This window comes from Chiloscyllium punctatum, chromosome 17 (assembly GCF_047496795.1).
Source record: "Chiloscyllium punctatum isolate Juve2018m chromosome 17, sChiPun1.3, whole genome shotgun sequence".
Classification (NCBI taxonomy): domain Eukaryota; kingdom Metazoa; phylum Chordata; class Chondrichthyes; order Orectolobiformes; family Hemiscylliidae; genus Chiloscyllium; species Chiloscyllium punctatum.
This window is the reverse complement of record NC_092755.1, coordinates 52,196,304-52,221,133: the sequence shown is the minus strand read 5'-3', so window position 1 is coordinate 52,221,133 and position 24,830 is coordinate 52,196,304. Positions and strand designations below refer to the sequence as shown.

Below are 24,830 nucleotides of genomic sequence, written 5' to 3'. Positions count from 1 at the left end.
CTCGTTTAAAGTGAGAAGAGAGACAGTTTAAAGGAGGTGTGACAGGATTTTTTTTTACAGAGTGGTAGGTGCCTGGAACGGAGTGCCAGGGGAAGTGGCAGAAGCAGTTAAATGGCAATTCAACAGCTGTAGAGATTGAAAGTGACAGTTTATGAAATGATATAAATCATGTGAAATATAAACTTGACCGTGGATTCGTTTCAACTGGCGTTACACATTTGCAGAGCCAAATTTGACACCGAATAGCCCACAGATATACTAATTGCGGCACCCCTTGTCTTGCAAAGGCAGCATAGTTGGGTGGAATAGTTCAGAGATCCACGAACACGGTTCTCGTTCTCTTTCTGTATTACCCTCTTGAAAGCTCACATAACTCCCGAATATTCTGTTCATTTCTCCGAAGCCTTCCTTTTCGGAAGGCGTCCGGAACTAGAATGACAGGGGCTCTGGGAATCACCTTCCGCTTTTTCTTTATTAGAAGTGTGTTTTATCATTAAGCTTGTTTCCCATTGACACATTTCAATTTAATTAACAGCAAAGATTTAGATTTAACATTTTCACATAATGCTATACATAGAAATAGTGTCACCTAACAGATGTGAAATTTCAGTACGGTAACGACAACTCCCCCACCCTCCCTCACTCTGCCCTTCCTCCTCGTTCTGACTTCTCAATCTGACGCAGCACTTTCAGTAGTGCGTGATGACGACACAGGGCGATGTGACGTCACTGTACATCGGCGTAACCCGCCCGTGCGTAAATAGATCTTGGCGCAGAAACACAGAGCGTCGCACTTTGATGATGCCGGTGCGCGGTTTACGCTTGCGCAGAGTCCTGGCCTTTCGTCTTATTGACAATTTGAACGAATGTGAACTCAATAACAATTGTTTAGACACGCAATTCAGTTCTTCCTTTAATCTGATTTAATTCTTCCAATTTGATTCTGAAGCACAATTGCTTTCTGACCCCTAACCTACTTCATAATAATACACGAGATTTTACTTTTCCTGCGCACAACTTTGAGCTGATAAGAGGTGGAAACTTCCCAAATTCTATTTTCTTTTTTAAAGCAGGCAGAGGTCTAGTGCTATATCTAGACCATTAATCCAGGCATCCAGTTAACGTTCTGGGAAAGGGATTTTCGATTATTGTAAAAAGCCCATATGATTCACTAAAGTGCTTACAAAAGATGTATGCTATTCTTACTTGTTGTGGCAGACAGGTAATTCTAGAATCTGTGGGCAACCAGGGATGGGCAATAAATGCTAGCCTAGCCAACAATGTCCACATCCCATGAAAGAATAGAACAAAAATTTAATTAGACCACCTGGAGGAGCTTGCCACGAATAGCCAACAGTCCTGGTCTGCACTACAGCAGTGATGTAATCAGATCCTATAATCTGTGGCACGTCCATTATCGATAGCTACTTTGTAATCTCACATAGAGTTAATCAGTTTACAAGGGGTGGGGTAACAATAGCATCCATAATTGGGAGATTGGGGCCAGGGCTAGTAATCAGTGAGAATGTTGCCACTGGCAATTACTTTTGGAAGTATTTTAAACTCGTGAGCAAGGTTTGATTACATGTGCCATTCATTAAAGTCCTCACTTTGATTGAATTAGTTTTATTGTCAAATGTACTTACATGAATGCAGTGAAAGGTTTACAAAGGCAACATCTTAGGTACAAAGGTACCTCGATACAGGATGTTAGGAATAAGTTAGTAAAATAAAAATCTTAAAGGTTCAGCACTGCAGTCTTCACATCATCTTGGATACAGGGTAACTGGGTACAAAATCTTATGAATAAATGAACTTTAAAAGGTTCAGCATTACAGTCTTTCAAACAGATTGCACCAGGGCTTGGCACCAGACTGTGCTGGGCATTGCCACCAGACTGCACTGGCTCTCACCCTCAGACACACCGGGACCATACCTCCAGACTACACCAGGATCGGCAAGCAAACAGGAAAAAAAGACATGGCTACCACATAACTGGCAGAATAACATTATATTTTTCTCAAAAATTGCATGAATCCATGTAAGATTCTGTAAATTCATTTTTAGATTAGAATCAGTCTGAACATTGTGGCATAGACAGTCTTACACAGAGCACCTCACACCTTAAGTACATTATATGGATCAACATGACATCAATTGTTAAAGTTCACTTGAGAATGTAACTTTTAAAAAGTTCTGCAATTTACATACGAAAGAACTGAAACTAACATGTTCAGTCTAAAAGATGAGAGACTTAACAAACAATCAAGGTCTTTTTCAATATATATTTTCAGTTACATCACACTGTAAACTTTTGCTATAAACTCTGTGACTTACAACCTTATACTCCACAACCACCTGATGAAGGAGCAGTGCTCAGAAAGCTAGTGCATCCAAATAAACCTGTTGGACTATAATTTGGTGTTGTGTGATTTTAACTTTGTACATCCCAGTCCAACTCTGGCTCCTACAAATCACAGAACAATGAATTAGATTTGCTATCAATTGCCATTGATTTCCAGTAAACACCATCCTATACTATACACCTTCAAAGATTCATTTATTTTGTTGTAGCATCAGAGGTCTATTTACTATTCTGAATTATTTATCATGACTGCATGTCCAGTGAATCAAATCAAATGTATTTGTCCACAGAACGAGCAACTTTATTTGTTGAACAGCGCCCCCTACTCTCAAAAACATCCTTCAATCTCGTTCTCAATCGTGCAAGATGTGTTACTGTTTCTTTGCCTCGAGAATAGGACAGATGAGAAACAGGTTTCCAATTTGAACTGCATGTCATCAGGAGAAATTTGGCCTTGTTAATGGCAAAGAAGCAGGAAAGAATTCTTGTAAGCATAAGTTATAATTCTTGTGGTCTCCTGAACTCGTTTTCAATGCCTTAAGAAGCCAAGGAGGAATAGCTAATTGATTCATATTTGTTGGGGATGTTACCTGCTACTTTGCTTCTGTCTCTCTAGAGATTGTGTTATTTAGAAAAGACAGTGGTAACTTAACAGAAGCATGTAAGGTCCTAAGAGGACTTGACCAGATGGATGTGGAAAAGATGTTTTTGTCTGTGGGAAAATCTAGAATTGGGGTCATAGTTTACAGCTAAGAGTTGCTTTTTATGGTAGAGATGAGGAAGATTATTCTCTCAGAGAATTGTGAGTCTTTTCACTCACACACACACATATGCACTCTCTCTCACAGACACTCACAACCCCCCACCACACACACACACACACACACACAAAACACACAAAACACACACACGCACACAAACCCATATGCACACATACACACACCCGTTTGTGGGGTGAATTTGTACTTGCAGAGTTACATTGTACTTTGCACAAACACTGCATGAATCCATGTAAGACTCGGTTAGCTCATTTTTTAGATTAGAATCAGTCTAAACATTATGGCACAGTCAACAGCACATAGGGGACTAACACTTTCAACACATTTTCTGGGCAGACACCAATTGTTAAAGTTAAACTGAGAATGTAACTTTTTTAAAAAAAGGTTTTGTGATTTACATATGAAAGAAGTGAAACTGACATGGTCATTCTAACAGGTGAGAAACTTAATAAACAATCAAGGTATTTTTCAATGTGTAATTTCAGTTACATCACACTGTAACCTTTTGCTATAAATTCTGTGTCTTACAATTGAGTACTCTACCGCCACTTGATGAAGGAGCAGCGCTTCGAAAGCTAGTGCTTCAAATTAAACCTGTTGGACTATAACCTGGTGTTGTGTGATTTTTAACTTTGAACATCCTTTTAAATCCTTTCCAAATCCCTTCAAGTTTCACAACATCCTTCCAATGGGAATGTGATCAGAATTGCGTGGAATATTCAAAAAGTGGCCTAACCAATGTCCTGTACAGCCACAACATGACTTCCCAACTCCTCTACTCAATATTCTGACCAATAGAGGAAAGCATACCAAATGCCTTCTTCACTATCCTATCTACCTGTGACTCTACTTTCACAGAGTTATGAAACTGCACTCCAGGTCTCTTTGTTCAGCAACACTCCCCATACTATAAAATTTATAAACCATGCTCTGATTTGCTTTTACAAAATGCAGCACCTCGTATTTATCTAAATTAAACTCCATCTGCCACTCCTCAGCCCATTGGCCCATCTGTTCAAGATCCTTTGCAATTTGAGGTAACCCTATTCGCTATCCACTGCATGTCCAATTTTGGTTTAATCTGCAAATTTACTTACAGTATCTCTTATGCTCACACCCAAATAATTTACATAAATGATGAAAAGTAGTGGACCCATCACCATGGGGAACCTTGTCGAATACCTTACCGAAATCCATATAGATCACATCTACTGCTCTGCCCACATGAATCCTCTGTTACTTCTCCAAAAAAATTAATCAAGTTCATGAGACATGATTTCCCACGCAAAAGCCACATTGACTATCCCTAATCAGCACTTGCTTTCCAAATATATATACATCCTGTCCCTCAGGACTCCCTCCAACGACTTGCCCACCACAGACGTCAGGTTCACTTGTCTATAGTTCCCTGCATTGTCTCTACACCCTTCTTAAATAGCGGCATCACATTAGCCAACCTCCACTCTTCCGGCACTTCACCTGTGACTATCGGTGATACAAATATCTCAGCAAGGGGCCCAGCAATCACTTCTCTAGGTTCCCATAGAGTTCTAGGGTACACCTGATCAGGTCTTGGGGATTTATCCACTTTTATGTGTTTCAAGACATCCAGCACTCCATCCTCTGTAATATGGACATTTTTCAAGATGTCTCCATTTATTTCCCTACATTCTATATGTTCCATGTCCTTTTCCTCAGTAAACACTGATGCAAAATACTCATTTAGTATCTCCCCCATCTCCCCTGCGGCTCCACACAAGGGCCACCTTGCTGATCTTTGAAGGGCTCGATTCTCTCCCTAGTTACCCTTTTGTCCTTATGGATTCTCCTTAGCTCTATTTGCCAAAGCTACCTCAAGTCCCCTTTTTGCTCTCCTGATTTCCTTCTTAAGTATACTCCGACTGCCTTTATACTCTTGTAAGAATTCATTCAATCTATCTTGTCTACACCTGACATATACTTCCTTCTTTTTCTTAACCAAACTATCAATTTCTTTAGTCATCCAGCATTCCTTTCAACCTAACAGGAAAATACTGTCTCTGGACTCTCGTTATCTCATTTCTGAAGGCTTCCCATTTTCCAGCCATCCCTTTACCTGCGAACATCTGCCTCTAATCAGAAATAATGTAATGTCAAAACGTTTAATTATTCAAACCAAATAGATTGATGTTTTTATTGAATAAAGCAGTTAATATTGTGAGGCATAAATTACCTTGAAAATTCACTTGAAACATAAACTCCCCTAAATGCCTTTTAATATCTTCTAACGCTTCATAAAACTACTTCATTATACAGGTAATGTACTTGAATATGTTTCAATTTATATGCTGTCAGAATGTGGTTGAATTTCTCCATATTGATTTCGATGTTTACGAAGATGATCTTTGTACATTGTACAGTTAGATCAGCATTATCTTCAGTTGGGCTTTTTCCTAAACCTTCCGTGTATAGTAAAATGATCAACAGATCCTGACTCTTCTTTAAACTGATTTCTTCATGCTGTTTACGCAGTTAGAAATGCCAAGACGATGTTGTGTTTTGACTCAATGTTGTGTGTGATTATCCAATGTCCTTGGCTCAGTTTGGAAACCCTGTGACTTGGATCAATTATCGATTGGGGTTTGTGACGCCAACCTGTATTTACATAATGAAATGACCACGTGTCAGTATGTCCTCCTTCTCAACATTAATAAGACAGGGCGACCTTGGGAAACGTTCATACCTTTTGTCTGCAAACCTGCCCGACACTCTGAATTCAGGATGTCCCAATGGGTGTGTCTCATCTTAACGCTGCTCATCGCTGCAGTCTGTAAGTTCTCAAGATGTCATTGTAGACAAGGTTGTATGGAGAAACACACTATCAATCAAATGAATGCCATCTTGTAATATGGCTCTATTGGTTACAGGTTAAAATGGCAGATTACATTAACTCAACCGAAATCGGTCTCCATCGAGCCGCAGGGAACGGTTAAATTTAGTTGCAGTGTGTCTGGTGAAAAGTTGGGGAACAGTGACATAGGGTGGTACCAGCAGAAACCCGGGACTGCTCCTCGATTCCTACTCTATCATGATCTTAACAGAGATAGTAGAGGTTTGGGGTTCCTGATCGATTCTCTGGCAGGAGTCAATCATCAACAAACGCGGCGTATTTGACAATCAGCAGAGTTCAACCAGAGGACGATGCCAATTATTATTGTGGCTGGTGGAGGAGCAATGCTTTTTATTTCGGTGGAGGGACCAAACTGACTGTCCTGAGTAAGTAGCTTTTGCTTCATTCACTCTGAACAATGGATTTTTTTTCTTTTATCCAACATATGATCAGAAATCTAGTTAATAGCTAATTCATGAATTACAAAGCAAAGTACATGAAACGACACGGAGCTGTGAACCGTAAGCAACTTTTCATACAATGGCTAATTATGGATATGAGTAAAATATATTTTCAAAGAAAGAACTGGTTTTGTTCTCTGTTCAGTTTAACACATCGACTGAAATAGTGGACAATAATTAAACGGGTACAATTACTATCATTTTAAAAACAATCTGGAAGTGTTTCACTCAACAGTAGCATTGAAAAAGCAACGAACCGCAGATGCTGGAAACCAGAAACAAAAGCAGAAATTGCGGCAGAAATTGACCAGGAGAGAAAGCAGAGTTAACGTTTCGGTCCAGTGTCCCTTCTTCAGAACTCATGGTGATCATTCAAAAGGAGAGACAGAGACAGACGGAGAGATAGAGACGAGCGAAAAGATAGCGACCCACAGCAATAGATTGGAAAACATGGGCGCCTCTCCTAATTCCTGATGCATTTGAGGGTTGTTAATATGAATTTGAGTGCAGTGATCGCTAAGAACCTCTCTAGTATTCAAAGGCAGTACCAGAGAATCAGAGTAAACATTGGAGAATACAAAAATAGAAATTGCTAGAGAAATTCACCAGGTCTCATATCACCTATGGAGAGAGAAAACAGTTAACATTTGGAGTCTAATGAATTTTCTGCAGGAACTCAACGTCAATTCTATTTTCGTTATATAGATACTGCCGGAACTGCCGAGTTTCTCCAGCAATGTCTGCGGTTCAGATCTCCAGTATCTGCAGTTCTTTGTTTTATTCGAGATTACGTAGTATACCGATCGTTTCTATGAGAAAACGGCCCTCTGCACACCTCGTGTAACGAATTATTTGCTGGGGTCGATTCTTGATTTATTTACACATGGCTCCTTTGCTCCTGAACTCAATGTCATCGACTTTCTTTTGTAAAAAAAAATAGAAGGCGATATAAAAGTGGACGATAAGCAGTTGTTAATGGGACATATAAAAATATCCAAATGCGCTAAACTTGAGGAAGACTATCACGATCAATATTCAGCCTTCAGTGCTAGTAAAGTAACCCATCGGATTATAATCGAGTTACAATTTATAGGAACTTGCCGTCAAATGTCTTAAGTTACTACAATGATTATAATTTTAAAGCACTTAATCTGCTGAGGGGCAACTCTCAGAGGTCATGAGAGACGATATATAAATGCAAACGCATTTATTTGCTTCCTTAAATCTCGGCAAAGCGAAATGCGTCATCCTATTTATTTGAGTTTGTCATTGGCAATATTCAGATAGAGATGCGTTGCATTTAGTCAGAATCAAATTCAATTTCCAACACTGTTAAGTAACAATAGTTAAAAGTCATACAACACCAGATTATAGCCCAATTTATTTGGAAGTTTATTTGGAAGTACTAGCTTTCGGATCGCTGCTCCTTTCCTACAGGGAGCAATGCTCCCAAAGCTAGTGCTTCCCAATAAACCTGCTGGGCTATAACTTGGTGTTTTGTGATTTCTAACTTCGTCCACCGCAGTCGAACATGGGCACCTCCAAATCACAAGTAATTATGGGTCCGAGGCACAATGGGCTGGTTGGTGTAAATCTCACTGTAATGGCAGTGCCCAGCATTTTCCCCTCATTATTGGTTACTATTTTTATGTGATTGAAACCAACGGCCATTTTACTGCTCTGCATATACGTTTCGTCCTTGAGGTCTTTTGCAACTGCATGTTAGTTAATATATCTAGGTGGTTATTCTTCAAAACTGAAACATCGTGTTGCTGTTGTGAATCTTTATTTATTTCCTCTTTGGGAATACACCTCTTTTCTCGATGTAATGAAATGCACGCTTGTTTGTTAAGAAAAGAATTTCAGTGTGGGCTATGGAGAATATCGATTTTAGTTTTGTTCCATAGACACAGACTTGCTTAACAGCAGGCTCGAAGGGCCGAATGGCCTACTCCTGATCCAATTTCTATGTTTCTATGCCATCAAAGAATAGAAAGAAGCCAAGTCTCTGGCAAATCGATCCACGAGTTGCGATTAAATCCACTCATCCTTGCTAAGATTGACGGCAACATGAGAAGAGGATTGGTATTTGCGTAGCGCCTCTCCCGTCCTCTGAGAGTTGTGTCGTAGCAGCATTTGCTGGCAAAGTTGGGTGCAGCAACATCTCAAACATTACCACGTGGTCATGACCAATATTTTATTAACATTGGTTGAATGATAAATATTGTTCTTGATAGTTGCTTTCCAAGTAGTTCTATTGCACCTTTTTTATTGGTGATGTTAAAGGCTGCATTTAATCCATCATAGTTATCCGTGACTTTCTGCACAAGTATTTGGCCTAGGACTTCACCTTCTGATTCAGAAATGTGAGCGCTACTGTCCGCTAAAGAGCTTCAATACAGCTGAGTGTGATATGTGTTGTACAAACGCATTATTTTTTTAAAAAATTAATAACCGCAAATTGTTTCATTACAGCCCGGGAAGCGACTCGCCCTTCGGTATCTCTTCTCCCGCCGTCGCCCGATCAGATCTCCGCAGATCACACAGCGACCCTGGTGTGTCTGGTGAATCATTTCTTCCCTGGTTCGGTAGAAGTTTCCTGGAGTGTGGACGGTGAGACAACGGACAGTGGTGTCCAGACTACTCAGGCGGTGCGGGGACACCGACCAGGCATACAGTGTGTGAGCAGTCATCTGACCCTGACCGCCGCCCAGTGGAACTCACAGGAAGTCTACACCTGCAACGTTACACACGAGTCTCTCGCATTTCAGCTCAAGCAAAGCATCAAGAGATCAGGCTGCGAGTGACAGGAGAGAATAAAGCTCCTTGCTGCAAGCTGTTGTCCACGGCATTTATGCGTGAAGCTGGCTTTAGTTATTCGCATGCAGTTACTTCTCTTGGTACGCGCATGGCACACAATAGTAACTTAAATATTGTTGCGGTAGAAACAATTTGACTTGGTAACTGCCGATCCTGTTTAATTACCGATCCTGTTCATTTCTGAGATGCGTTGTGTTTTGTAAGTGAGCACATGTCAATAGCAATTCAATTTAACACGGATCGTCATTAATATTTTAAAAACTAGTTATGTGAATATATTTCCCTATTTAATCCTGCATTTTACATCATTTCACTTCCCCGACTGTCCCCCTCAGCAACATCTCTCCCCAACATCTTTAACTTCCCTAACCATCAATACACGGGCGCCATCGCATTTCTGTAATGAGTTTACACAAGCAGAAATATAAAATATTTTTAAAATCCTAACCCTTGTTCTTTCACACATTAGGACGTTCACTGTTGTTTAGAAACGAAGAAATAATTTAAGCAACGTCCTTGCATTTCACACGTTTCACTTCACTCCAAATTAAGTTAAAATAGCATTTGAAAACTCTATACAGAACAGAAAGTTTATACAATGGGAGCACAGTTAGAGCGCACTTAACACCTATATTCTTTCGTGATTTGGCTGTTTTAAATCCTATTAGCCGCCAAAATGAAATTAATACTTTTACCGCATTTTCTCGGATTGAATAATAGATTTTTACTTTCCATTTATTCAGAGGTGGGATAGGTCCATAAAGCAGAGAGCTGAAATATTTCCGACGTTTTCTCTTTTTTTGACGCCTATATATTTGTAGATGTATTTGCAGATTCACTCTCTGCTTATGATATATTGAAATGACTGCAAATTCTCAGAAGCTAGACAACGGCTTGAAAATAATTTGCCCCTGAAATTGGGCGGCACGGTGGCACAGTGGTTAACCTAGCTGCCTCACAGCGCCAGAGACCCGGGTTCATTTCCTGCCTCAGGCGATTGACTGTGTGGAGTTTGCACATTCTCCCCGTGTCTGCGTGGGTTTCGTCCGGGTGCTCCACAGTCTAAAGATGTGCAGGTTAGGTGAATTGGCCATGCTAAATTGCCTGTAGTGTTAGGTAAGGGGTAAATGTAGGAGTATGGGGCGGTGTGGATTTGTTGGGCCGAAGGGCCTGTTTCCACACTGTAATGTAATCTAATCTAATCTAAAATGATTCCCTTATTTGGCTTTGAATTTCCTGCCTTCCCTACCTGTGTTACACTGATGTTGAAAGCAATGAGGCTTTTCATTAATGCAGCATGCCTTCCACTCCTAATGATAACTCCAAAAATGATAATTCCGTTGGTTGACTCCATCTATACTTCTCGCTGTTTCAGGAAGGCAGACAACATAATCAAAGACCTCTCCCATCCTGGTTATAATCTCTTCCTCGGGCAGAAGATGCAAAAGTGTAAACGCACCAACAGATTTACCAACAGCTTCTTCTCCGCTGTTATTAGACTTCTGAATGTACCTCTCAAATTCTAAATTTAATGTTGATCTCAGGCACCTTCCCTGAAGCCCTAACATGGTACTCTTCTGTTCTATTACCCTAATGTACCGGCATGGCATGATCTGCCTGTACTGCATGCAAAACAAAACTTTTAGCTGTACCTAGGTACATGTCACAATAACAAATCAAATCAAACAAAAATACATTAAATCAACATTCTGAGGGTAATGTATAACCATGGCCTGGAGAAAATTATTCATCGTAAATCCAGACGGCAGCTGAAAATGCTTCTGCCTGCATTTCATACTAGCATTCAGGTTGAAATGTATAAGTCTTTCCATCCCTCTATAGCGTCAAGCTCCTGTCACAATTAGCAGCAATTTTTGCGCTCGTCACTGTCAATGTTAAATTCCTTTCAAGCAGTACCTCAATAGACATTCACACTAATTTTCTAGAGATGTTCCGATAATCTGCCCTGCTGCTGTGTCAGGCACTGCTGGTCAAAGTGACATTTCTTTTCAGAAGAGAAGAGCGAAAAGGGAAGGATGTGTCGGAACACAGAATCAAAGTGCCTATAGATGCAAAGACAGTGTAGAGAACTCCAAACAGTTCAAACAGTGATGAAATTTCTCCTTTTTAACCTTAAATTGTCAGCACCCTTTCTTTAGACTATGCCCCTTTAGTTCTAGACCCACCAACTGGGAGCAACAGCACTGCAAAGATCTCTAGGACGGCTTTACAAATCAATGACTTTGTCTATCTTTTTCACAAAGCTCAGGATATGTAGGCCCATTCTACTCAATTATCCCCATAAAACAAGCTGTTCATCCAAGAAATCAGTCCAGTGAACCTTTTTAATCCCTGCTAAGGCAAGTAAACATCAGGCAGGGTTATCAAAACCTAAATTGTTCTTCTTTTCTCACAAAAGCACAAAATAATTGCTGAAAATGTATTTATTCCTAGATTACAATCCCATGTTTGTGCTTATAGATTCACCAGAAATTCTTTGCTTTTGCATTCTATGCTCTTTTTTAGTCCAGGATCCTGAATACCATGTTAAGCAGTTTTCCAACCAACCCACCGACTTTAATACTTTATTTATACTCATATGTCCTTCTGTTCCTTCGCCCCTTTTAGAATTGTATCTTTTATACTGCATTGTATCTATTCCATTCATTTCTTTTACGAAAATATGTCACCACACATTTGTCTACAGTAAATTTAATACATCATTCTACCACTGTTCGTCTGCAGTACTCTATAAGTAATGAAACTATGGCCTTACTTTAGATCACAAATGAAGAGATGCAGCAGTTCTAGTACAGACAAATGAGGAACCCCATCATCAATCTCCTTTCAGATGGAGCAAGAACCTTTCAGCACTATTCTCCACTTCCATCACTCAGCCAACTTTCTATCCATCTGCAAAACATCCCCTTTTATACCATAGGTTTTAATTTGCTAATGCACCCACAGAATCGAACTTTAGCAAGTGTCTTTTTAAAATATGTTGATAGTACATCCAGCATATTCCCTTTATGAACACACTGAACTGGATTATATCTGCCCATTCGCAATGGCTTGCAAGTGTGAAAATTTGAAAATGATATGGTAAGATGTTAGGAGAAGTGTCCAATATCTTCCAGCTGCCCAAGACATTTTCAACAGCAGTGAAGTTGGCAAATGGCCAATCGTGCCATTCGATTGACTCAGCTCCAGGGTAATTTCGCATGCGTTAAGTGAGCTTGTTGGTGCAAGTGGAGATCACACGAGAAATGTGGCTGCCTTCTTCCATTTTCCAGGAATGGAGTCCTTCTTTATGGGTGACCTGGCCCTCAAAGACACCTCATCTCCCCACGTGGCAATGAAATGTCTGCTACTACGTTGGTATTCATCATTGATTTCAAATTGTCTCATCCTCATCTCTTCCCTATTGACTCAACTGTCATTCGACTTTTTAAAAAACATTGGCTTATTCCTTCGACATTTTCATGCCTGGGCTAAATGATTTATTCAATATTCACTAAGTGCTTCCATATTGACATCCTTTGGTCCACTTGACTAATCTCATTCTCAGATATGTCATTAAGCTGGGTGTATCTTGCTCTAGAACATACTTTAGAATATATACCAGAAATTGTTTCCTCCCTTTGCCACTTTGACCATTTCAATCCAGAGTAAGATCATAAAAATACTGCATAATAACTGTTCAATAGTTTTGTACCTGCTTACAGATGTGCTTCTCTATATCCTTCTCACCAGTTTGTGGTCTATGGGATGTACATGGTAACATCATGCTACTTAGTAACATATTGGTGCCTCTGTGGTTCTTTAACTATAACCAGATAGGTTGTGTCCTTGCACTCACTAGGAGTTTTTTTTTCCTCAGCAGGCTGGTAGTTTCTTTAATAAATGCAATTTCCCCACTTTCATGTTTCTTCCATATCCTTTCCTGAACACTTTGCATCTAGGAATATTTGGTAGCCAACTTTGCACTACTTTCAACCGGGTCGATGTTAGAATTGTAGAACACCAACGCTTTTTAACACATTCCATGCACTCACATACTTCAATTGCCAACCTGTATTGGACATTATTACTGTATATTTATTCTTAGTCTGACTCCACCTAATGACTTATTAATTCTTCCTTGACTGCTTTCACAAATATGTGCTTTGATTTTCCATTACAGTACTAACTTCTCATTCCCATCCCTCTGTCTAGTTTGTTTTAAATCTCTCCAGGAGCAAACCGCCTGTCACGAAAAGTGGCAACATATCTAACCTCTTGAGTTGTCACATCCCCCACTAATTATCCTAAACACCTAAAGCACTTCCTCTGAACCTACCTTTGCAATCATATATTCATCTGCTTTATCCTCCTCTTCCTACACTCACGAACGTGTGATATTGGGAGATTAGTCCATTCGTCTGCTTGACAGTCTCCTTCCTAACTCACGGAAATCTGCTTGCAAGACCAGCTTCCTCTTTCTACCACTGTTTTTCACTTGGTACTGAAATGGATCAGGACTATGGACTGTCCATCTGCCCCACACCCATTCAGTGCACTCTGCAGATGCTCAATGACATCATTAAACCTGCAACCAGTGAACAACAGGATCCTTATCACTTCCCTTTCTCAACCTTTCTACCATCTCTGGGCCTGTCATGGCGCCGTGGATTTTTGTCTAGTTTTCCCCATTCCCTAAACGATTTGTGAATATTGTTTGGAGAGCGAGATGTACTCAGGGAAACCTCATTCTCCCTACCACATTCTGCAACTCTGCACATCCTTGAGTTGAACAGTTGAACAGAAGTGTTCTACTAATCAAATATGCAGACTTACAGATGCATTGCAATGGAACTTCTTTTTAAACCTTTGCTACAAGATAAATGTCGTTGACAAGGCCAACAATATTTGCTCATCCCTAATAGCTGCTAATAATGTAATAATGAAAAAGTTCTTGAACTGCCACGGTTCGTCTGGCCCAGAGACACTTGGAAAACTATTAAGGAGCTAGAAACAGTGAAGGAACAGTAACATGTTCCAAGTCAGGATGGCATATGATTTGGAGGAGAACTTGACTGTGACGGTGTTCCCAAAAATCTGCTGTTCATGTGATTAATAGAGGTTGAGGATTTGAAATTCGCTGCCAAAGCAGGCTTCTCATTTTGCTGCAGTGTAACATGAATGTGTTAAACACTACTACCACTGTGAATCAGCGAAGGAGGAAGGAAATAATAAAGAGGATGAATGGAGTGCTGAGCAACAGGGTTATCCTTGATTGTGTTGAGCTTTTTGGGTGTCATTTGAGTCACAATCATTCTGCCATGTGGGGACTATTCCATCCCACATCTGACTTAAGCCTTACAAATGGTGACAGATTGTGATCGATGAGCATTTCATCTGCCCTTGTTATGACAATATTTATATGGCGACTGCAGTTAAGCGTCTGCTCCATTGCAGTGTCCAGTGTGTGGATGGTGGGAAATACAACAATGGATATTATATTTAATATGAAGAGATTCTCTCTTTACTGGTAATGGTCATAGGTGGGAATTGTATTGGACAAATACTGCTTATCTATCCATGCTTCAGTATTGTCTAGGACTTGTTGCATATGGTTAAGGACTGCTTCACTATCTTCCTCGAACAAAGCATTGCATTTGGTGATGTAATTGTGATTTTGCTAGTGTAGTCCAGTAATCCAGAGACCACAGTTAATATTCGAGAGACAAGGATTCAAATTCCACATTAGCACCTGGTGAAATTTAAATGTAATTAATAATTCTGGAATTAAAAGTTAGGTTTAAAGTGGTGTCATGAAGGAAGCAAGGAATCTTAAAAACACAGATGATTCATGAATGATCTTTAGGGGAGATGATCTAATGTCCTTATTTGGTCATTCCTACATGCAAGTCCAGAACTAGCGCAATGTGATTGGCTCTTAACTGCTCTCTGGAATATGATGAGAAGACAATCACTTGTCAAAGGGTTACAATTATCTGTTTCACAGTGAACTGCTACACAAAAAATGAAAAGCAATAAAACTGGACGGACTACACAGCATTTGGCTAGACATCCAAAACAAAATAATATACCATTCCAATAACTTCGCAACATCGGTTTTACAACCATTGGAGGGGGTTACACGATAACTGAAAGAGCTGCTCCAAAGGCTAGTCAGCAAAAGTACCACCAATTATTACTCCAGGGCCTGTTCTGTCCTAGCAGCAGGATATTTGACAGGTGCAGTGGCACAGTAGTATACATTTAGACTGCGAATAATTGTTCCATGGAAAGGGCACTATAGATATGTGGAGACTGTTTAAGGAACAATTGTTGCGAGTGATTGCATAAATGTGTTCCTCTGAGACAGGCAAGAAGGTGTAAGATAAAGGAACCTTGGATGACAAGACCGGAGGAGCTTCTCGTCAAGAAAAAGAAGGTAGCTTACTTAAGGTGGAGGAAGCAAGGGTCTTGCTCAGCTCTAGAGGATTACAGGCAGGTGAGGAAGGGACTCAAAAATGGCCTGAGGAGAGCTAGAAGGGGGCACAAAAAAAGCTTGGCAGGAAGGATTAGGGAGAATCCAAAGGCAAATTACACATATGTGAGGAATAAGAGAATGATCTAAGAAAGAGTAGGGCCGATCAGGGATAGCATAGGGAACTTGTGTATAGAGTCTGAGGAGGTAGGGGACGCCCTAAATGAATTTTTTGCTTCTGTCTTTACTAAAGAAAAGGACCTTGTAGTGAATTAAACTATTGAGAAGCAGGTAAGCATGCTGGAACGGATAGAGATTGAGGAAGCTGATGTGCTGAAAATTTTGACAAACATTAAGATTGACAAGTCGCCAGGGCCAGACCAGATTTGTCCTCGGCTGCTTTGGGAAGCGAGAAATGTGATTGCTTTGCCGCTTGCGAAGATGATTGAATCCTCGCACTCCACCGGAGTCGTATCTGAGGACTGGAGAGGGGCAAATATAATTCCTCTCTTCAAGAAAGGGAATAGGGAAATCCCCAGCAATTACAGACCAATCAGTCTCACATCTGTCATCTGCAAGGTGTTAGAAAGGATTCTGAGGAATAGGATTTATGACCATCTGGAAGAGCATGGCTTGATTAAATGCAGTCAGCACGGCTTTGTGAGGGGCAGGTCATGCCTCACAAATCTTACTGAGTTATTTGAGGATGTTACTAGACAAGTTGATGAGGGTCGAGCGGTGGATGCGGTGTATATGGACTTCAGCAAGGCATTTGATAAGGTTCCCCATGGTAGGCTCGTTCAGAAGGTCAGGAGGAATGGGATAAAGGGAAATTTAGCTGTCTGGATACAGTATTGGCTGGTCGACAGAAGACAGCAAGTGGTAGTGGAAGGAAAGTATTCTGCCTGGAAGTCAGTGGTGAGTGGTGTTCCACAGGGCTCTGTTCTTGGGCCTCTACTCTTTATATTTTTTATTAATGACTTGAATGAGGAGATTGAATGATAGGTTAGCAAGTTTGCAGATGACACAAAGGTTGGAGGTGTCATTGACAGTATAGAGGACTGTTGTAGGCTGCAGCGTGACATTAACAGGATGCAGAGATGGGCTGAGAGGTGACAGATGGAGTTCAACCTGGATAAATGCGAAGTGATGCATTTTGGAAGGTCGAACTTGAAAGTTGAGTACAGGATTAAAGACAGGATTCTTGGCAGTGTGGAGGAACAGCAGGATCTTGGTGTGCAGGTACATAGATCCCTTAAAATTGTCACCCAAGTGGACAGGGTTGTTAAGAAAGCATATGGTGTTTTGGTTTTCATTAACAGGGGGATTGAGTTTAAGAGCCGTGAGATCTTGTTGCAGCTCTATAAAACTTTGGTTAGGCTGCACTTGGAATACTGTGTCCAGTTCTGGTCGCCCTATTATAGGAAAGATGTGGATGCTTTGGAGAGGGTTCAGAGGAGGCTTACCAGGATGCTGCCTGGAATGGAGGGCTTATCTTACGAAGAGAGGTTGACTGAACTCGGACTTTTTTCATTGGAAAAAAGAAGGAAGAGAGGGGACCTAATTGAGGTGTACAAGATAATGAGAGGCATAGATAGAGTTGATAGTAGGGCAGAACTTGTTAACACGAGGGGTCAGAGTTTTAAGCTATTTGGTGGAAAGCATGGAGGGGATGTCAGAGGTGGGTTCTTTATGCAGAGAGTTGCGAGAACATGGAATGCATAGCCAGCAGCAATTGTGGAAGTGAGGTCATTGGGGATATTTAAGAGACTGTTGGACATGCATATGGTCACAGGAATTTGAGGCTTCATACGTTAGGTTTACCTTACATGAGGATCAATGGTCAGCACAACATCGTGGGCTGAAGGACCTGTTCTGTGCTGTACTGTTCTATATTCTATAACATTAAGACTCATAACATTATTCAAAACAGGGACAAGGCAAATTCCAGCTGACTCCTGTCTACCAAACTCCCTTGACTGCAAAGTCACCAGCTTTACATGCTGGCCAACACTGGGGGGAAAAAAACAGTAATGGTAGTAAGGGCACAGAATGTATTCTGGCTGGAGAACATCAAAGTCCTTTAATTGGCTTGGTAGAGTCGCTACTGACAAAGCTGGCTGAGTGCAAAAGGGTATACCTGCCAGACATATGGAAAGGAACATAACAGGAAGAAAAGGAGTTGAGAGTGTGTTGCTGGAAAAGCACAGAAGGTCAGACAGCATCCAAGGAGAAGGAAAATCGATGTTTTGGGCTGGAGCTTTTCATCAGGAATGGGGCTGGGAGCCTTGGGAGTGGAGAGATAAATGGGAAGGAGTGGGGCTGGGGAGAAGGTAGCTGAAAGTGCAATACGAGCATGGAAGTGGGGTAAAGGTGATAGATCAGAGAGGAGGGTAGAGGGGATAAGTGGGAAGGAAGTTTGACAGGTGGGACAAGTCATGAGGATGGTGCTGAGCTGGAAGGTTGGAACTTGGGTAAGGTTGGGGGAGGGGAAAATGACAAAATTGGTGAAGTCCACATTGATGCCCGGGGGTTAAAGGGTTCCGAGGTGGAAGAAAACCGTAACAGGAAGAAATGTCTACTTCATGCACCCTCGCCAATCTACATGTCACTGATACTTCTGTGGGATTGAGGGATTAATAGGAGGGTGGGGGTGGGGGATGGTAGTTGGGAAGATGATAGGTTGATGCAGGTGGGGGGGTGATAGTGATAGGTCGGAGAAACTTCTGGAGTGGGTAGGTGGGAAGGAAGATAGACAGGTAGGACAGTTCAAGAGGGCAGTGTCGAGTTGGAGGTTGGATCTGGGATGAGTTGGGGAGAGGGCAGACTAGGAAATTAGTGAAGTTGATGTTAATGAAGGATCACAAGGTGGGTGATGAAGCATTCTTCCTCCAGTCGTCTAGTGGTGGTGGAAAAGTCAATGTTTCGGGTATAACCCTCCTTCAGGACTGGGAGTTGGTGTTATGGGAGCTGCAGATAAAGAGGGTTTGGGAGAGTGTTCAGGATGGATAGGGGGTGGAGTGGAGAGGCAGTGAGAGGTGAACACAGAGGGTACAGCCTGGTTGATTGATGGGAGGAATAAATTCAGTTGGTAGTTGGAAGGAAGGGTCGATCGGAGGAATGGAAGGGAAGGGGGTGCTGGAAAGGGAGTCAGGGAACGGAGGTTATTTGAGTTAAATGTTGAGTCCTCTGGGCTGTAGGCTGCCTAGGTGGAAGATGAGTTGTTGTTCCTCCAATTTGAAGTCTGAATCATTGTGCCATGGAAGTGGCCAAGGAAGGTCATATTGGAAAGGGAATGTGAACACGAATTAAAATGGGTGGTGGCTGGGAGGTCATGTCAGTCCCTGTGGGCCTGGCTGAGATACTCGGGAAACATGCCACTTATTTATGTTTCAGCTCCCTGATATAGAACATAGAACATAGAACATTGCAGTGCACTTTCAGTCTTTCAGCCCTCAATGTTTTACTGATCTGTAGAACAAATCTGAAGCCAAATGTTTACCCAATGACCATTAAAAAAAAACCCTTAAATTTGGTGAGTCTACTGCTGTTGCAGGCAGTGCATTCCATGACCCTACTACTCTCTGAGTAAAGAAACTACCCGTGACATCTGTCCTATATCTATCTACCCTCAATTAAGAGCTATGTCCCCTCGTGTTAGCCATCACCATCTGAGGAAAAAAGGCTTTCACTGTCTAACCCATCTAACCCTCTGATTATTTTATACATCTTATTTAAGTCATCTCTCAACCTTCTTCGCACTAACAAAATCAGTCTGAAGTCCCTCAGCCTTTCCTCGTAAGACCTTCCCTCCATACCAGGCAACATCCTAGTAAATCTCCTTTGAACCCATTCCAAAGCTACCACATCCTTCCGATAAAGTGTTGACCAGAACTGTATGCAATACTCCAAGTGCGGCTGCAGAAGAGTTTTATACAGATGCAACATGACCTTTTGGCTCCAAAATTCAATCCTTTTAGCGATAGAACCTAACACACCTTGTGCCTTCTTAACAACCCTATCAACCTGGGTGGCAACTTTCAGGGATCGATGTACCTGGACACTGAGATCTCTTTGCTCATCTACACTACCAAGAATCTTACCAATAGCCCTGTAGTCTTTATTCTTGTTGTTCCTTCCAAAGTGAATCACTTCACACTTTTCCACATTAAACTCTATTTGTCACCTCTCAGCCAAGCTCTGCAGTTTATCTATGTCCCTCTTTAACCTGCAACATCCTTCAGGACTATCCACAACTCCATCTTACTGTCATCTGTAAATTTACTAACCCATCCTTCTATGCCCTCATCTGGGTCATTTATAAAAATGACAAGCAAGAGTGGCCTCAAACAAATCCTTGTGGTTCACCACTACTAACTGAACTCCAGGCTGAACACTTCTCATAAGCCACCAGCTTCTGTCGTCTTTCAGCTAGCCAATGTCTGATCCAAATCACTAAATCACCCTCAATCCCATGCCGCCATATTTTCTGCAATAGTCTACCATGGGGAACCTTATTGAAATTCATATACACCACATCAACCGCATTTCCCTCATCCTCTTGTTTTGTCACCTTCTCAAAGTACTCAATCAGGTTTGTCAGGCATGACCGACCCTTTACAAAACTGTGTTGACTATCCCTAATCAACTTATTCCTCTCTAGATGATTATAACTCCTATCTCGTATAACCTTTCCCGACAGTTTGCCCACAACCAAAGTAAGGCTTATCAGGAAAGTCTCTACTCTTGAGCAAGGAGACAACATTTGCTATCCTCTACTCTACTGGCACTATTCCTGTAGACAATGATGACATAAAGATCAAAACCAAAAACTCTGCAATCTCCCCACTAGGGAATTCTAGGGTAAATCCCATCCAGCCATGGGACCTATCTATTTTCACACTTTCCAGTATTGCTAACACATCCTCCTTGTGAACCTCAATCCCATCAATTCCAATAGCACCATCTCCGCATTTCCTCGGCGACATTGTCTTTTTCCAGTGTGAATACTGATGAAAAGTATTCATTTAGCACTTCCCCTATCTCCTCTGACTCAACGCAGAACTTCCCACTACTGTCCTTGATTAACCCTAATCATTCGCCAGTCATTCTTTTATTCCTGATATACCTATAGAAAACTTTAGGGTTTTCCTTGAACCTATCTGCCACGACTTCTCATGTCCCCTTCTTGCTCTTCTTAGCTCTCTTTTTAGGCCTTTTCTGGCTAACTTGTAACTCTCAAGTACCCTAACTGAGTCTTCACATCTCATTGAGCATAAGCCTTCTTCTTCCTCTTGACAAGAGGTTCAACTTCTTTATTAAACCATGGCTCCCTCACTCGACAACTTCCTCCCTGCCTGACAGGTACATACTTACCAAGAACACTCAGTAGCTGTTCCTTGAATAAGCTCCACATTTCAATTGTGTCCATCCACTGCAGTTTCCTTCCCTATCCTATGCAACCTAAATCTTCCTTAATCGCATCAGGATTGCTTTTACCCCAGCAATAACTCTTGCCCTGCATCATATACCTATCTCTTTCCATCGCTACAGTAAATGTAACCGAATTGGTCACTGTAACCCAAGTGCTCACCTACCTCCAAATCTAACACCTGGCCAGGTTCATTACACAGTACTAAATCCAATGTGGCCTTGTCCCTTGTTGGCTTGTCTACATACTGTATCAGGAAACCATCCTGCACAAATTGGACAGGAACACACCCATCTAAAGTACTCAAGCTATAGTATTTCCAGTCAATATTTGAAAAGTTAAAATCCCCCATAACAACTAACCTGTTACTCTCATTCCTATCCAGAATTATCTATCCTTTCATCTACATTTCTGGAACTATTTGGAAGTCTATAGAAAACTCCCAATTGGGTGACCTCCCCTTTCCTGTTTCTCACCTCAACTCACACTACCTCAAACATCCTTTCTGCCACCATAATAGTGTCCTTGACAAACAATGCATACATCCCCTTCTTTTACCATCTTTTCTGTTCTTATTAAAACATCAAAATCTTGGAACCTTCAATAACCATTCCTGTCCATACTGTATCCATGTCTCTGAAATGTCCACAATGATGAAGTCCCAGGTACCAACCCATGCTACAACTTCACCCACCTTATTCCGAATGCTCATAGCATTGAAGTAGACACACTGTAAACCACTTTCCTGTTTGCTGATGAACTCTTGTGATCTTGAAACCTCATTTCTGACGTCACTACTCTCAACCTCCTAGACAGTGGAACTACAGTTTAGGTTCCCAACCCCCTGCTGAATTAGTTTAAACACTCCTGAAGAGCATTAGCAAATCTTCCCCCCAGGATATTGGTACCCCTCTGGTTCATGTGCAGACCATCCTGTTTGTAGAGGTCCCACCTACCTCAGAATAAACCCCAATTATCCAGGAATCCAAAATCTTCCCTCCTGCACCATCCCTGTAGCCACATGTTCAACTCCTCTCTCTCTCCATTCCTCACCTTGCTAGCATGTGGCACAGGCAACAAACCAGACATATCAACTTTGTATGTTCTCGCACTAAGATTTCACCCTAGCTCCCTGAGTTTCTGCCTTAAATCCCCATTCTTTTTCCGACCTATATCGTTAGTACTAATGTGGACTACAACTTGGGGCTGCTCTCCTCCCTCTCGAGAATCCCGAAAACTCGATCCAAGACAACACAAACCCTGGCACGTTGGAGGCAACACATCAGTCATGACTCTATTCTATTCCCATAGAACCTCCTATCTGTCCTCCTAATTATGGAGTCCCCAATGACTAATGCTCTACTTGTCTCCCCCCTTCCCTTCTTAGTGACAAGGACAGACTCTTGTGCCATAGAGAGAAGACCACATTGAGAGCAATGGATACAGTAAACTAGATTGGAGAAGAGGCAAGTGAACCTCTGTCTCACCTGGAAGGACTGTTTAGTGCCCTGGATGGAGGTGAAGGGAGTGATGTGCTGGCAGATTTTGCATGTTTTATGGTTGCAGGGGAAGGGGATTAGGGAGGTTGGTGGGGAGAGTGGCATAAACCAACAATTGGCAAAGGGAACAATCCTTGTGTAAGGCAGAGAGGGGTCGGGAGGGGAAGGTGTTCTTGATGGTCTAGTTGGAGTTGGCAAGAGGATGATGCGTTGGATGTGGAGACTGGTGGGGTGGTAGGTGAGGACAAGGGAGCCCTGTCTTTACTGCATTTGACAGGGGAGGGGTTTTGAGCAGTGGAGCAGTGAACGGAACAGTTGTGAATGAGTTTGTCTGAATGACTGAGGGGGTAACAGCACGCTGTTCAAAATAGGATGACATCTGGGATGCTTAGAAGTGAAATATCTCCTCATCTGAGCAAATGCAGAAGAGGCTGAAGAATCAGAACAATGGGTGAGGTTCTTGCAAGATACTGGGTGGGAGGAGATCTAGTCCAGGCAGTTATGAGACTCTGTGCATTCATAGTAAGTGTCAGTCTGTTCACCAGTGTAGACTGACACTGGAGGTGGAAATGGAGAGGCCAAGGCAAGGAAAGGGAGGGAAGTGTCCAAGGTAGAACAAGTGAATTTAAGGGCAGGGTGGAAGTTGTTGGTGAAGTTGATAAACTTCTCCAGTTCAGCCTGGGTGCAGGATGCTGCACTGATGCAGTCATCAATGTAAATGTGGAAGAGTTGAGGCACAATGCCTGTGTAGGTACTGAAGAGGGATTGTTTGACGTAGCTGACAAAGAGGCAGGAGTAGCTAGGACCCATATGAGTGTCCATGATCAACCCCTGGATTTGGAGGAAATCGGAAGAGTTAAAGGAAAAGTTATTAAGGGTAAGGACTAGTTCAGTGAGGTGGAGGAAGGTATTGGTGAAGGGGGACTGGATGGGTCTGTTGGAGAAGAAGAAGCTGAGGGCGTGAAGGCCATCCTTGTGGACTACGAATATATAAGGAGTGCACATCCATAATGAAGAAAAGGCACTGGAGGCTGGGGAGCTGGACATTACTGAAGAGGTGGAGTGCACAGTTAGGGTCATGGATGTAGGTGGGAAGCGCCTTCACCAAAGGGGAGAGGTTGGAGTTGTGGTTGGAAGAAATGAGTTCAGTGGGGCAGGAGCATGTGGAGATGATGAGGTGGCTGGGGTCATTGAGCTTGTGGATCTTGGGGAGCAAGTAGAATCAGGTAGTTCAGAGCTGGGGGTATAAGGCTGAAGGTGGTGAAGGGGAGATCACTGGAGGCAATGAGGTCATGGACTGTACGAGTGATTTTGGCCTGATGGTCAAGGTGGGGTTATGGGCAAGGGGGAGGTAGGATGTGGTGTCGGAGAGCTGGCATCTGGCTTCTGTGACATAGAGGTCTGTCGTCCAGACTGCCACCACTCTGCCTTGGTCAGCAGGTTTGATGGCAAACCGGGGATTAGTTCAGAGGGAATGGACCACTGCATGTTTGGAAGGGGTGAGGTTGGAATGGGTGAGATGGATGGAGAAATTGAGGCAGCCTATGTCACGTTGGCAGGCAGAAATAAACAGGTTAGGGCAGGTATAAAGCCAATGGGGGGTATCCAAGTGGAAGAGGAAGATTGGAGCTGGGAGGGTGGTTGGGAGTCTTTGTTAAAGAAGAGGGCATGGAGGCAAGAGGCAGCAGAAGAAGAGCTCCATGTCATGCCGGGTACAGATTTTGTTGATGTGGGGTGGATGGGCACAGCTGTGAGCCCTTTACTGAAGACAGACTTTTCGGCCTCAAAGAGTTCAAGGTCAGTGGGGTGAACATGTGGCAAGACTCATGGGTGGGATTTTGACAGGGTCCTGAAGAGGCAAAGGAGAGGAAAGGTTACAGGCAATAGCATGTGATGGGTGAGGGTTGGATATGATTTGGTAGTGGGACGACTTGTGGGAAGGAGTGGAGAGTGGGAGAAGGCTTGGGGATTGGGTGCAGGGAGGAGTGCAGGGGAATGAGATAGAGAGGAAGACGAAAAGCTAGTGAGTTGGCAAGCATTGTGGGGATGGATGGGGGAGGAAGTAGAGATGGTGTGCTGTTTGGTTGAAGTTAGGCAGTCGGACCCAGGGGTGACCCTGGGAGTTGGAGTC

General features: G+C 42.2%; 1 pseudogene; it reads left to right on the top strand.

The window, feature by feature from the left end:
* Nucleotides 1-702: 702 nt before the first annotated feature.
* On the top strand, nt 703-9,315 carry LOC140487646 (immunoglobulin lambda-1 light chain-like; annotated as a pseudogene).
* Nucleotides 9,316-24,830: the final 15,515 nt, after the last annotated feature.